The sequence below is a fragment of the Spodoptera frugiperda genome, chromosome 21 (genome assembly GCF_023101765.2).
Source record: "Spodoptera frugiperda isolate SF20-4 chromosome 21, AGI-APGP_CSIRO_Sfru_2.0, whole genome shotgun sequence".
Lineage (NCBI taxonomy): Eukaryota > Metazoa > Arthropoda > Insecta > Lepidoptera > Noctuidae > Spodoptera > Spodoptera frugiperda.
Window position 1 is genome coordinate 5,166,534 of NC_064232.1, and position 13,095 is coordinate 5,179,628.

The window sequence follows — 13,095 nt, forward strand, 5'->3', positions numbered from 1 at the left end:
TTGCTTGACCTGAGAATCGAACCCAAGACCCGAATAAACAAAACAAGTGACACGAAAGCCCTTGGCCATTGACTCTTTTTCAAATTAATCATAAATTAAGTAATATCACTAAAAATATTAGATAACACCTAATAAAAAAAAGTTACAACATTAATCAAATAAAATGATGCAATAATTTCGCTAATTATTATAACATTCTTGACAAACATAATTTTCCTCGGCAACCCATCCATTTCTCAACCTCGAGAAGTGACGCTTAACCGCAGCTACATAACTGACCTCCTTTGTGGACCATCCCGTTTTTAACCTTGGCAACTATTTTAACAACACTTGCTTTTTTGTCTCATTTCTACTTCACCGTCAACAGTCACCGGCAGTGGTCAGTCATCCCCACTTTTACTGGGGATTTGGAGGGGGGGACGGCAAATTGCTGAATTACTACACCTTCAAGCGACAGTACACTCATTCATACCCCGACGGACTTTCGAACGCATTACCTGTGCCTAAACGAATTGAGAAAAAAAACGTAAATAAAAAAAATATAAACTGTCAAACGTTCCCGCGGAATCCGCACCGGGCTTCGCGCGTTCGAATTTCGAAATCTCACTGACGTTTGTGCTTTTTTTCTTTCTATTATAGATTTTTTCTAAGCGTGTGGATATAATTTTTTATTAATTAATTTTTAAAGTATTTTTTTGTAAACTTGTAAGCCCGGTAAGGATTCCTCGGTGTGGTAGCTTAAAAACTTACTCTTTGCATAATAAAACAGCTGTGCCGTCGGCAATTTTTATGTAATACAAGTAACAGTTATATAACAATCATTTCGGCCTCATATTTTGGTAGTTGCGATAGTCTACAGTTTGCCATGGATAAACTTGCTTTCAAACCGGCATCAGTGTCCTAATTTCAACCAAAAAGGTTTACCACAGTGTTGTGTTTAAATAAAAGTTTGAATAGAAAAAAAAGTGAAGTGTCGGAAAGTCGGGACCTCCTTGCTGTCAAGTGAGTTGTCAAATTATTTTTTTTATTTGTTTTTTTTTGCCTATATATTATGCCTATGTCGTTTCGTTTTTTGTGAAAGTGTGTTACGTAGGTAGGTTTATGAAGTTTTTCTCATGTAGTGTATGGCCAATCCAAGTTTATAATGTTGCCCAATTTACGTCGTATTAGATAATTCGTTGCGATAGCTTAACCTACTTTTTTTTAAATATCATTCTTGCTCGGTCCGATGTTGAATTAGATGTTTGCGTATCATAGCATTTTGTAATAAATGCTAATTTTTATGGTAATGTTATTATGTTTTTTTATGTGTCCGATGAATTCATTAACACTTTTCTTCTTATGCAATTCGTTTGTGTCAGTCAAGCACTGGGTCAATAGGTAAACTTGATTTTGAAAAAGGGTTATTAATTATTATTTTTTTAGTTTCAAAAAAGTAGGTCACTAAAATTTTCTTTATAAAAACTATTACTGAGATAAACTTAAATCCTTGTTCTATAATCCAGGTCATATATTAACGCTATACAAATAGGGGACTTGGCAGAAATCCAAACCGTTCTCTTAAGAAACTGTGTGCGCAAGAGTATATTTTGTCGAAGTTTGCGCGTTGATGTCTTTTGTATTGAGGGCATCGTGTTAGTAACTTCGTGCTACGATTTCGCTTGTTTATACACTGTTTTAAAGAGATTATGTTTGTTTTAACGCCATAATTTTATATGTTGATTATTTAGTAGTTCATATGGAGACTTTAAAGCATGACTTTTGTGGTTTAAATGGGTGTAATTGAGGTTTACAATTATTAAATGTGACTGAGAGAGTGACATAGTGAAGTTATGTGTTAAATCTTGTGTTTTTATAAATCATTTATTTATTTATTACTTATTGCTCAACTGCCTCTTTGATTGAGTGCATTATCAGGGGCTTAACAGTTGTGGGTTCTATTTGGGTGGGTCAGACAAAGTATTAGTTTTTATAAAAACATTTATAATTATATGGAACTACGTCCTGTATATGGCAATAGACTCACCCCCTATTACATGGGACTTTGAACATAATTGTGAAAAAGTGGGTGTACACAGTGGCATTACGTGCCATAATGTGCACCTCTGCCTACCCCTTCGGGGATTAAAAGCGTGACGATATGTATGTATGATACATATTTATTGTATATGTCGACTATGCTATTAACCGATGAGCTAGAAAAGACTGTTGATGAAGCGAAAGAGGTGTGTAAGATCTATAACAATTGGCGCTCCACTGTCTCTGCCTCCTAATCCGGAGCTGCTGACTACCTATCGGGTTTACCGGGGCTCCGGCTCGAAAAGCAGGAGTAGGAACGGGGTGGTTTTTAGTCAGTAAGAGTCTGACACTCCCTCTCGCCTCGCCCTGGCGAGAGAAGTCACTGGATGATTTTCCCCCTTAATAAAAACTGTCTCTGCCTACACCCATAGGAGACAGGCGTGAGGTTTTGTATGTAATTAATATGTTATTTTAGATAGCTATTTGACATTGGTACTAAATATTACACAATTTCGTAAAGTGGTCAAACACCTTTTGTTTTTATGTTTAAAGTTTATATAAAAATTTAAATATTTTGCAATATAATATCAACCAAGGCTAATGCAATTATTAATGCAATATCTCGGATTCAAATCTTGTATCGAAATCAGTTTATATAAAACTAAAACTTACAATGTAAAAGATCATAAGTTCAATATTCAACGAAAGTAAACTAAAATTAGATATGCGTAGAATTAATTATTGTACTATCGGCTTACTAACGTAACTGTTTGACGAGGAACTCGACTAGTTTCAAGCCATGCTTTTTTTTAGGGGGAAAAATCATCAAATGACTTCTCCCGCCTTGGGCGAGGCGAGAGGGAGTGTCAGACTCTTACTGACTAAAAACCACCCCGTTCCTATTCCTGCTTTTCGAGTCGGAGCCCCGGTAAACCCGCTAGGTCCAAGCCATGCTAGAGGCTCATATTCATAAGCAGATGTATGAGAGTAGCAGCGCGATAAATCGGGTCGTGTGCCGCGGAATTTAGTATGTCTCAGGAAAGTTATAATAAAACTAGCAAACTCGGCGAACTCCGTTTCGCCACCAATAATTTTCCCTGTTTTCCTGCTTTTCTCTTGAAAATTTTCTTTGCTATAAATCTCACGGAGCCCGAGACCTTTCCAACGAATGCAAAACCGTGGAAATCGGTTCGTGCGTTCTGGAGTTATAGCGTCAGGAAGGAAAACCCGACTTATTTTTATATTATAGCTTATACGTAGAATTTTCAATGTCTAGTTGAATAAAATTTAGAAAGTCTATCAATTTCTAGAAAAAGGGAATGTTTGAGTGTGTCAACAAATTAATTGAAAATGTCATGAACGTATATAATATATGTACAATGTAATGTAAATTATATATGTATTTATGTATGTTTGTATGTATATTATCTAGTTGATGCTAATACAAGTGTGAGGTCTCAGGTTCAATTTTGGTATTTAGGAAAAGTATTACTAGGTTATCGATTGGTTTATCGACTCACTATATTTCGTTGTTCATTGTATTCAATTCATACATTAACAGCCTATTAAGTGACCACTGCTGACCAAAGGTCTCTTCTCACACGGAGAAGGTTTTGAGCATTAATCACCACGCTTGCTCAATGCGGGTTGGCGATGTAGAAACTTATAATTAAAAAATATAAGCTAGGGGGCCTACTCCGGTTCTCGAATCCAAAGTTTCGTTTAATCTTCGGCCGTAGGTTTTATTAATTTACTAATAGAATTACTTGAAATAACGTTTTATTTTTAATTTCATATCAAAACCTATTTATTTATACGTTCATTTTTGTTCACGAAAGTTCGCAATAAATAGGATTGTAGTATGCAATCTGCGAAGTTTTTTCGTTCGTTCGTTGAATTAGAGTAGGCCCCCAGGTTTCCTCACGATGTTTTCATTCACCGTTTGTCAGTGGTGTCTAAATAATCTGAGATAGTACGTGGACAAAGTCACATTGGTACTTGCCGTTGATAGGTTTCGAAGCCGCACTCTCATGCATGAGAAGCAGGCATCTTAAACCTCCGGGCCACCACGACTAATGCATAAAAAATATAAACTACGATTCTTTGCAAATAATCGTATGAATAATTATGTTTTCTTTATCTTTCTATTATTAACTAAATAAATTTAAATATAGGGCTATTGACACCATTCTTATACATTAGGGAAATAATTAACTGTTTTGTTACTGTATTACGTTTTGTTTTTAAATTGGTAATTTGTTAAAGTGATAGGTTAGTTACATTCATCATTGTTTAGAATACAATTAAGCTATTTAATTGTAAAAGAGGTAGACAGAGGTGCAGAAATACAATGTAACACCCACTTTTCACCAGTTATGTTATGAGTGCCATGTAATAGAAGGTGAGCTTATTGCTGTAATTCATGTAGGAAGGTGCAGGTTCGAAACCTACCAACGGCAAGTACCAATGTAACTTTGTCCGCGTTATATGTACTTTCTAAGATTATTTAGACACCACTGACAAACAGTGAAGGAAAACATCGTGAGGAAACCTGGGCTTATAATTTCCAATTATAAGTTTGGAATCGCCAATCCGTATTGAGCAAGCGTGGTGATTAATGCTCAAACCTTCTCCGTGTGAGAAGAGGCTTTGGTCAGCAGTTCTCTCGCTCGACAACCGCGGTTAAAACGAGGCAGTAACTATTTATTATCTTTATGTATACATACTTATGTATACATACTTATGTATACATACTTATATTTACGCACTAAAAAACATAAAGCTAGTAATTATTATACTAATTAATGTCTAATTTGATGTAATTTCACACATCTTACGAGTACATAAGATAATAGGGTTTATGTAATATGTTTATAAGGTATATTTTTGTACATACATTCATTTTGATTTAGGTTTTTTTGTATCTAGGTCGGAACTATATACATAACCTCACGCCTGTCTTCCATGGGGGTAGACAGAGACTATGGAACGCCAATTGCTACGAATCTTACCTACTTCTTTGGCTTCATCAACAGTCATCAGTCTTTTCATGCATACTCATTGGTTAAGGGTACTTGGTAGTCGCAGGAATAGGAACAGTCTGGTTTTTGGTCATTGATTAAAAACCACCCCGTTCCTACTCCTGTTTTTCGAGCTGGAGTCCTGGCAAACCCGCTAGGTAGTCCGCAGCTCCGGTGGCTCCGTGTCGGCATTAGGTCTACTGAGGCCTTCTGTGGTGGTCTGATGGCTCTTTGAGGTGCGCGCGCATGTACGTACTTGATGCAATGACATTACTAAGTGCAATATCATACAAAATTAAAAAGTCAGCATTCCTAGTCTTCTCGCAGGTGTCATCAAACACACATCTATTTCTCTATCAAAATTCATCAAAACCTGTCCAGCATTTTAGGAGTAACAGCCTACCAAACAAAAAAAATAAAAACAAATAAAACCACACTCATTTATAATATCACTTTTTAAAGTACAGACGGGCATTGTAACAACAATTATTTTGAGTAGGTACTGCAATTACTTGGTTTATCTTAATCTTTACGCTTCTGCTTACCCGCTTTGTAATAACTGGCGTTATATCATAATTACACGTGAAGGGACGGTCAAGAAACATGACATAATATTATGACTATAATTTACTAGCTACTTCCGCGCGGTTACACCCGCTCTGCTCGGCTCCTATTGGTCATATCGTGATGTTTTATAGCCTTCCTGGATAAATGCACTACCCAACACAAAAAGAATTATTCAAATCGGACCAGTAGTTCCGGAGATTAGCGCGTTCAAACAAACAAACAAACTCTTCAGCTTTATAATATTAAGTATAGATTTTTAATGATAATAGGCAATAGTATAATAAAAATAAAAAATGTAACAATAATGTTTCGTTAATAGGGTAGATGACTAATCTTTATTTTAATGTCCGTCTTGTGGATTATTTTAAAACATTAAACACGTATACTTATTTTCTTACGAAAACAAATACTTTCGAACATATGTCGATTTGAAATATCGCGGGACATCACTTCTAGGTATATATTATATGTAGAAATACGTTTTTACGGTATAAGCCGATAAACGAGCAGACGAATCACCTGATGGTAAGCAATCGCCGCCACCCATAGACACCCGAAAATCCAGTGGTATTACAAGGGCGTTGCCAGTCTTTTGGATGTCAGGAAATTAAGGATTGTTGGGGAATCGAGTATTAGGAAGATTGGGAAGGGGGATAAATGGACCTCCGATAACCTCACTCACACAACGCAAGCGTTGTTTAACGTCGGTTTTCTGCTCGGCCGTGGTATCACTCCGGTCGAGCCGGTCCATTCGTGCCGAAGCATGGCTCTCCCACATTTACAGGGTGGCGCTGATTGCTTACCATCAGGCGATCCGTCTGCTTTTTTATCTCCCTGAGCGAAGTAAAACAGCTGTCACACAAGTCAGTCATAAAAATACACTTTCTATTTCTTCTTTCAAGGCTGTCTGGTATCTCGAAATTTTATGAGTCACATGTGATAACAGGAAAACCCGCGGTATCAGCACTGTTATATGTATAGTGGATAAACAAAGAGACAGGTTCGAATAAGTACTAAGAGATTGAGTAATCATTTCATAGTATAAAGAACTTGTTTTTTGAAAAACACTCTTCTAACTAACTAACTCTTTGACTTCTCTCACCTTGGGTGAGGCGAGAGTGTCAGACTTACTGACTAAAAACCACCCCGTTCCTACTGCTGCTTTTCGAGCCGGAGGTAACCCGCTAGGCAGTCCGCAGCTCCGGGTCAAGTAATATCCCTAAAACCTTCTCCAAAGTTTGAAAAATATTATGCTGAAAACCGCATCAAAATTAGTTCAGTCAAACGCGAGATACACTCACACAACGCAAGCGTTGTTTCACGTCGGTTATCTGTGAGGCCGTGGTATCACTTCGGTGGAGCCGGCTCATTCGTGCCGAAGCATGGCTCACCCACACTTAAAATGCAAAACCTACCTAATAATATGAAACTTAAATATGTAATTATCCAGCTAATGACGACATCAATGGTATTGAATACTTAAATTAGTTTTCATCGCATAACTTCTGCATTTCAAACCAAATTTTTAATAGGTATTTCCTTCCTGCATTACCTAAAATATACTAAAGTATATAGGTAATAGCCTAATTTGTATTAACCAAGGTATTATGCGTATAGTGGGCGAGAGCTTTATATAGTAAATTCAAATATTGCAATTTTATTAGCTTGTCAAGTACGAGGTTAAAAAAACCTACAAATGTATTGATTTAGTTTAGTTTGCATGTTAAATCAAGGATTGTTTTTAAATGGGAATTGGGCCTAATAATAATGTGATTTAATTTTATGTCTTTATGTGTAAAGAACGTCTATATATACACGTGATATGGATGGCTTTCCTACTATCGATACATGGTAAGTAGCTAAGCTACGAAGATATAATAGCGAGGATGATGCACAGCTTAAGTATGCGATGTATCGATAGAAAGAAAGCCATCCATAGTACGCATCAATAGCACACATCCATTGCACACATCTTTCAATATAAAAATCATAGCTTAGCTAAGTCCGTTTCCTCCAATGCTGAGCTATGTGTACCAATTAATATGATTGGTGGAAGCCAAACGCATCTACAGCAACGTAGCATAGCACATATATCTGATAGAAAAGAACAAATACACCTCACAAAACCTTTCAAAAACAAAACCCAATGATAGTTGACTATAATATCTTCAATTTAAAACATAATATTTGAGCCACGCGCTACAATCGGACCATTTCACCGACCTTCTACGGTGTGGACGTAACCCACATACTAATGACATATCGAAGTGTGCAAGAACGATGTACAGTATGTTAACTAACAGAGGGCGTTCCTATCAACCCGCAATAGTATAGCATCCATATATGCTAAGAAAATATTACCATTCGAAAACAATACAATTTTTTTTACCTAATGTTAAAATAATCACCAAAAATTGTAAATCGATACGTAAAAGAAACACTCTGTGCACGCGTAGTTGAAGGAAGGCAACATTGCAATTTATTGCTTCTTTTCTATGCTGATATTTAGATTTTAATCTATTAATGATAAATATAGATTAACGAGTTTAAAGGAACGCCCTCTGTTAGTTACATACTGTATATGTAAAAGGTAATGTATGTATGTATGTTATTATTAAGGTGGGAGAGCCATGCTTCGGTACGAATTGCCGGCTATACCGGAGTGATACCCCGGCCTCACAGAAAACCGACGTGAAACAACACTAGCGTTGTGTTTGTTGTTGAGTGAGGTTACCGGAGGTAATTCGCCCCCTTCCCAATATTCCCCATCCCCGATTCCCGAACATAAATTCCTAACTCCCAAAAAGCTACAACGCACTTGTAACGCCTTTGGTTTTCAAAATCATGGGCGGCGGCGATTGCTTACCATCAGGTAATACGTCTGCTCGATTGCCGGCTTGTTCCATAAAAAAAAAAAAAAAATATGTGTAGTAGCAATTATTAGGGGATTTGATTATTATGTTATCGGCTTACGCCTGAATACTCAAACGCTTCTCAATTTTAAGTTGTACTTAAATATCGTGCTATCTCTGTCATTTAATAAAGAATTGATAGTGACAGAACTACACTTGAGAGCGTCTTAAAATTGAGTAGCGTTTGAGTATTCGGGCATTACTCACGTAACTGTTTGACGAGGAACTCGACCAGTTTCAAGCCATGCTTTTTTTTAAGGGGGAAAAATCATCCAATGACTTCTCTTGCCAGGACGAGGCGAGAGGGAGTGTCAGACTCTTACTGACTAAAAACCACCTCATTCCTACTCTTGCTTTTCTAGCCGGTGCCCCGGTAAACCCGCTAGGTAGGCTGCAGCTCCGGATAGTCCGCAGCCCGGTTCAAGCCATGCTAGAGGCTCATATTCATGAGCAGTATTCCGCGACAATTGTCCCGTCGTGTGTCGTAAAATTTAGTATGTCTCACGAAAGTGATAATAAAATGATTAGATGATTTGTTATTAAAGTAGTGGTGGCCCGGAGGTTTAAGACGCCCGTTTCTCATGCATGAGGTAAATATATGACTGCGTTGCCTTTAGGGGATTAGGAATTTAAGGGTTGTTGGGGAATCGGGGATGGGGAAGATTGGGAAGGGTGTAATTAGCACACCGTTAACCTCACTCACACAACGAAGCGTTGTTTCACGTCGGTTTTCTGTGAGATCATGGTATCACTCCGGTCGAGCCGGCCCATTCGTGCCGAAGCATGGTTCTCCCACACTTAAAGTAAAATAAAGATTTAAAGTTCCAATTTAAATGATAATTCAATTACTGCTTGTAAAGATGACATGAAATATTGAAACATGAATAAATAAAGTCATAAAAACTATTAAAGTCATGTAAAAATAATATCATGTAATAATAAATAACAAGTATGTAATACGATATATGGCCATATATTTATTCTATTTGTCGTAAGATTTTCGGAATTACATACATATTTGTTTTTTTTTTACTCTAATGTAACATTAGTCTAAATATATCAGTTTTTTTTATGTTTGGGTTTTTGTCCGTCAATCACGTTGAAAGTACTGAACGGATTTAGATGAAATTTGGTATATATTTACGGTACGGTATAAAAAGTCGTGTTTACATTTACGAATCGGCCTCATCTAGATTTTTTTTTATAATACGTTGACGTAAAAATTTGCTCTTTTGTAGCCTATTTACAAAACTAAATTCATTGTTTTATTGAACATACCGTACGATGATACGAGTAGCCACCTCGTTCACTCTGTGTGGCCCACACCTTATAGGCTTGCGAACGTAATTACAACATATAGCATCGGAGTGAAATCACATCGTACAACGTTATATAATACCGAATATCTGAACTTGAACTACAAGCGAGCTGTTGAGGTATTTCGGCACAAAGAGAGAGGTATACGTTTGCGAAAAATTTTACGTCTATACGTTTATTTGGAGCGGACGTTTTAGAGATAATGTTGGTTAATGAGATTTCTGACTGCACGGTTGACGCTGTGCCTGGGCAACTGGCTGCCGTGCAACGGGTAGCGGGTTCGATTCCCGCACGGAGCAACTCTTTGTGTGATCCACAAATTGTTGTTTCGGGTCTGGGTGTCATGTGTATGTGAAATTGTATGTTTGTAAACGCAACCACGACACAGGAGAAAATCCTAATGTGGGGCAACGTTTTTTAAAAAAGAAAGAAAGAAAAAGAGATTGTGATTTGTTGCGTGGCTTTTTTTTGGGACAAGTCCGCCATAACCTGTGTGGGAGAGCCATGCTTCGGCATAAATGGGCCGGCTTGATAGGAGTGATAACACGGTTTCACAGAAAACCGACGTGAAACAACGCTTGCGTTGTGTGAGTAAGGTTATCGGTGGCCCAATTATTCTTAAATTCCTAACCCCCAAACACTTGTAACGCCTCTGGTGTTTCGGGTGTCCATGGGCGATGGCGATTGCTTACCATCAGGTGATAAGTCTGCTCGTTTACCGGCTTATACCATAAAAAGAAAAATTGGCATTTGAGGAATGCAGGCGTTTATCAAATGACGTGTTTGTAGACATTAAGCCTTGTAGATTAACACATATACAAACAATGTATAACAAAATGACCATATACATCAAGAAGCGCTCATGATTACAGGTTGAATAGAATCTCTACACGAAGTTTCAGCTTAAAAGACGTTTAAAAAAAATTAGTACCAAATACTTGGTGTCGCATGGTTCTTGATCATACAAACGTGTCACAACACTACAGAGATCACTCGCTAATATTACGAAACATTTCTTCTGTAAATCTGATCGCCTAGTACCTGTCTACCTAATTTTGATGTACGGTTTCTGGAATTTTAAGTATTGGAAAAATTCATAACTTCGTGTTTAAAAATTCTTTCCCGTATCGTTTGTTATGTTATCTAGAAACCGTGCACTTGATATGTATACCCCCTTTTTGTTACACGTTGTATATGTATCACGAGAAACATCATAGTTTAATACATAGTATCTAACTCTTGATGTCACCCGGCCGCCATCGCTGCGCTTCCGCGATGCATTCCCCCGTCATCATGGATTTCTCTTGCATAATCTATAGTACTTCCATGCTTATAATAATGGCAATGTGTGAATGTGTTTGTTTATCCTTTACAGTTCAAATAGAGCGATATATTGAGAGGAGGTTTAGTAAAAAACTTTTGAACTAATCAAGTATTTAATTTAACTCTTGATATCATTAATAATAATCATCCAATGTCTTCTTTCGCCTTGGGCGAGGCGAGAGGGAGTGTCAGACTCTTACTGACTAAAAACCACCCCGTTCCTACTCCTGCTTTTCGAGCCGGAGTCCCAGTAACCCGCTAGGTAGCCGGCAGATAACTTTTACCTTACATCTATGGCGGTCTGATCATCAGACCACCACAGATGAGGTTGATGGCTCTTTGACCAGCTTTGCCGTACACACGGGTCTGGTACTGATCGGGCGGCGAACTACCCATGTTCAATTAGGGAACAGAGAGTAAAGTTCCCTGAGAAAAGGAGGATCCTCCGACCAGGCGAGGTGATCAGCCTGGCGGGCTTTCTGCCCAACTGTTGTTCGTTGGGATTTTCTATCCATGTTAATTCGCATGTAAACTTCATATGTGCGATGCAGGATATTTATAACGTCATCCGTTGATTTGCTCGTCGATAGTCTATGTGTGTCTAGTCTAGTCCACTTACGGTGGCCGGAGACCGCGTGATCCTCAACGCCCGGAGTATTTCGAGTATTTCGAGATTCGTTCCTTTACGCGCTCCGACTTCTTAGTTAGCACGACATACATACATACATACATATCGTCACGCCTTTAATCCCCGAAGGGGTAGGCAGAGATGCACATTATGGCACGTAATGCCACTGTACAATGCACACCCATTTTTCACAATTTATGTTGTAAGTCCCATGTAATAGGTGGTGAGCCTATTGCCATATACTGGGCACATTTCCAGACTCCATGCTACCACTGAGAATTTTTTTTCGAATAACCGAAAAAAGCCTAGTAATACTTTGCCCGACCCGGGAATCGAATCCGAGACCCCTTGCCCGGCAGTCGCACTTGCGGTTGCAAGTGCGACTGCCGGGCAATGAGGCAGTCAGTAGTTAGCATGACTGCTTCGCAAAAGGAGGAGACAGGATCATGTTGAGATTATGGCATCTTCGTACATAAAGGAGGCTTATAGTCTACTGACAGACTCGTATATGACAATGAAGGCTAATATTGTACACCTTTAACAGTAGCCTTAGTACGAGTTTCCTTTACGTTTAACGAGATCGAAATGAGACTGCATTCGGCGCTATGATTGGCTAGTTCAATAGAGCCCGCCAATCACAGCGCCAAACGCCTTCTCATTTTATTTTCGTTCAACGCAAAGTAAACTTGTACTAAGGGTACTGTATAGCCTTAGTATAAGTTTGCTTTACGTTAAAAGTAATCAAAACGAGAGCGCGTTCGGCGCTGTGATTGGCTAGTTCATTGGAGCCCGCCAATCACAGCGCCGACCGCGTTTTCATTCAACGTAAAGCAAACTCGTAGTCGTACTAACTAAAGCTATAAAACACAAAGCGTCCGATTCGAGACAGATTAAGACAAATGAAGTGTGAAGTTACAAACTGAGGTCATTGACCACCGAATCGTGAGCGACCTAGATTGTGAGATAGACTGAATATAGATCTAGTTCTATAAGTATAGAGCTGCGGACTACCTAGCGGGTTACCGGGGCTCCGGCTCGAAAAGCAGGAGTAGGAACGGGGTGGTTTTTAGTCAGTAAGAGTCTGACACTCCCTCTCGCCTCGCCCTGGCGAGAGAAGTCATTGGATGATATTCCCTCCTTAAAAAAATAAACTGTCTCTGCCTACCCCCATGGAAGATAGGCGTGAGGTTACGAACATATGTGTATGCGAGAGGGATCTCGCTTCGCTCAAGCCCTGGCGAGAGAAGTCATTGGATGATTTTCCTCCTCAAAAAAAAGTTCTATAGGTACAGATTAGGTTAAAATCTAG

At 38.5% G+C, this 13,095-nt stretch overlaps 1 protein-coding gene across 4 annotated transcripts in view; it reads left to right on the forward strand.

The window, feature by feature from the left end:
• Nucleotides 1-427: 427 nt before the first annotated feature.
• Nucleotides 428-13,095, forward strand: part of LOC118280319 (fatty acyl-CoA reductase wat-like) — a 36,258-nt gene continuing 23,590 nt past the window's right edge. Inside the window, exons 1-2 of one of the 4 annotated variants that reach the window (XM_035600285.2) lie at nucleotides 428-526; nucleotides 844-1,002. The gene's annotated coding sequence lies outside the window, so the exon portion shown is untranslated. Of the gene's footprint in view, nucleotides 612-769; nucleotides 1,003-13,095 lie in introns of all 4 variants that reach the window. The other 3 variants (XM_035600284.2, XM_035600283.2, XM_035600287.2) reach the window with 3 other exon arrangements.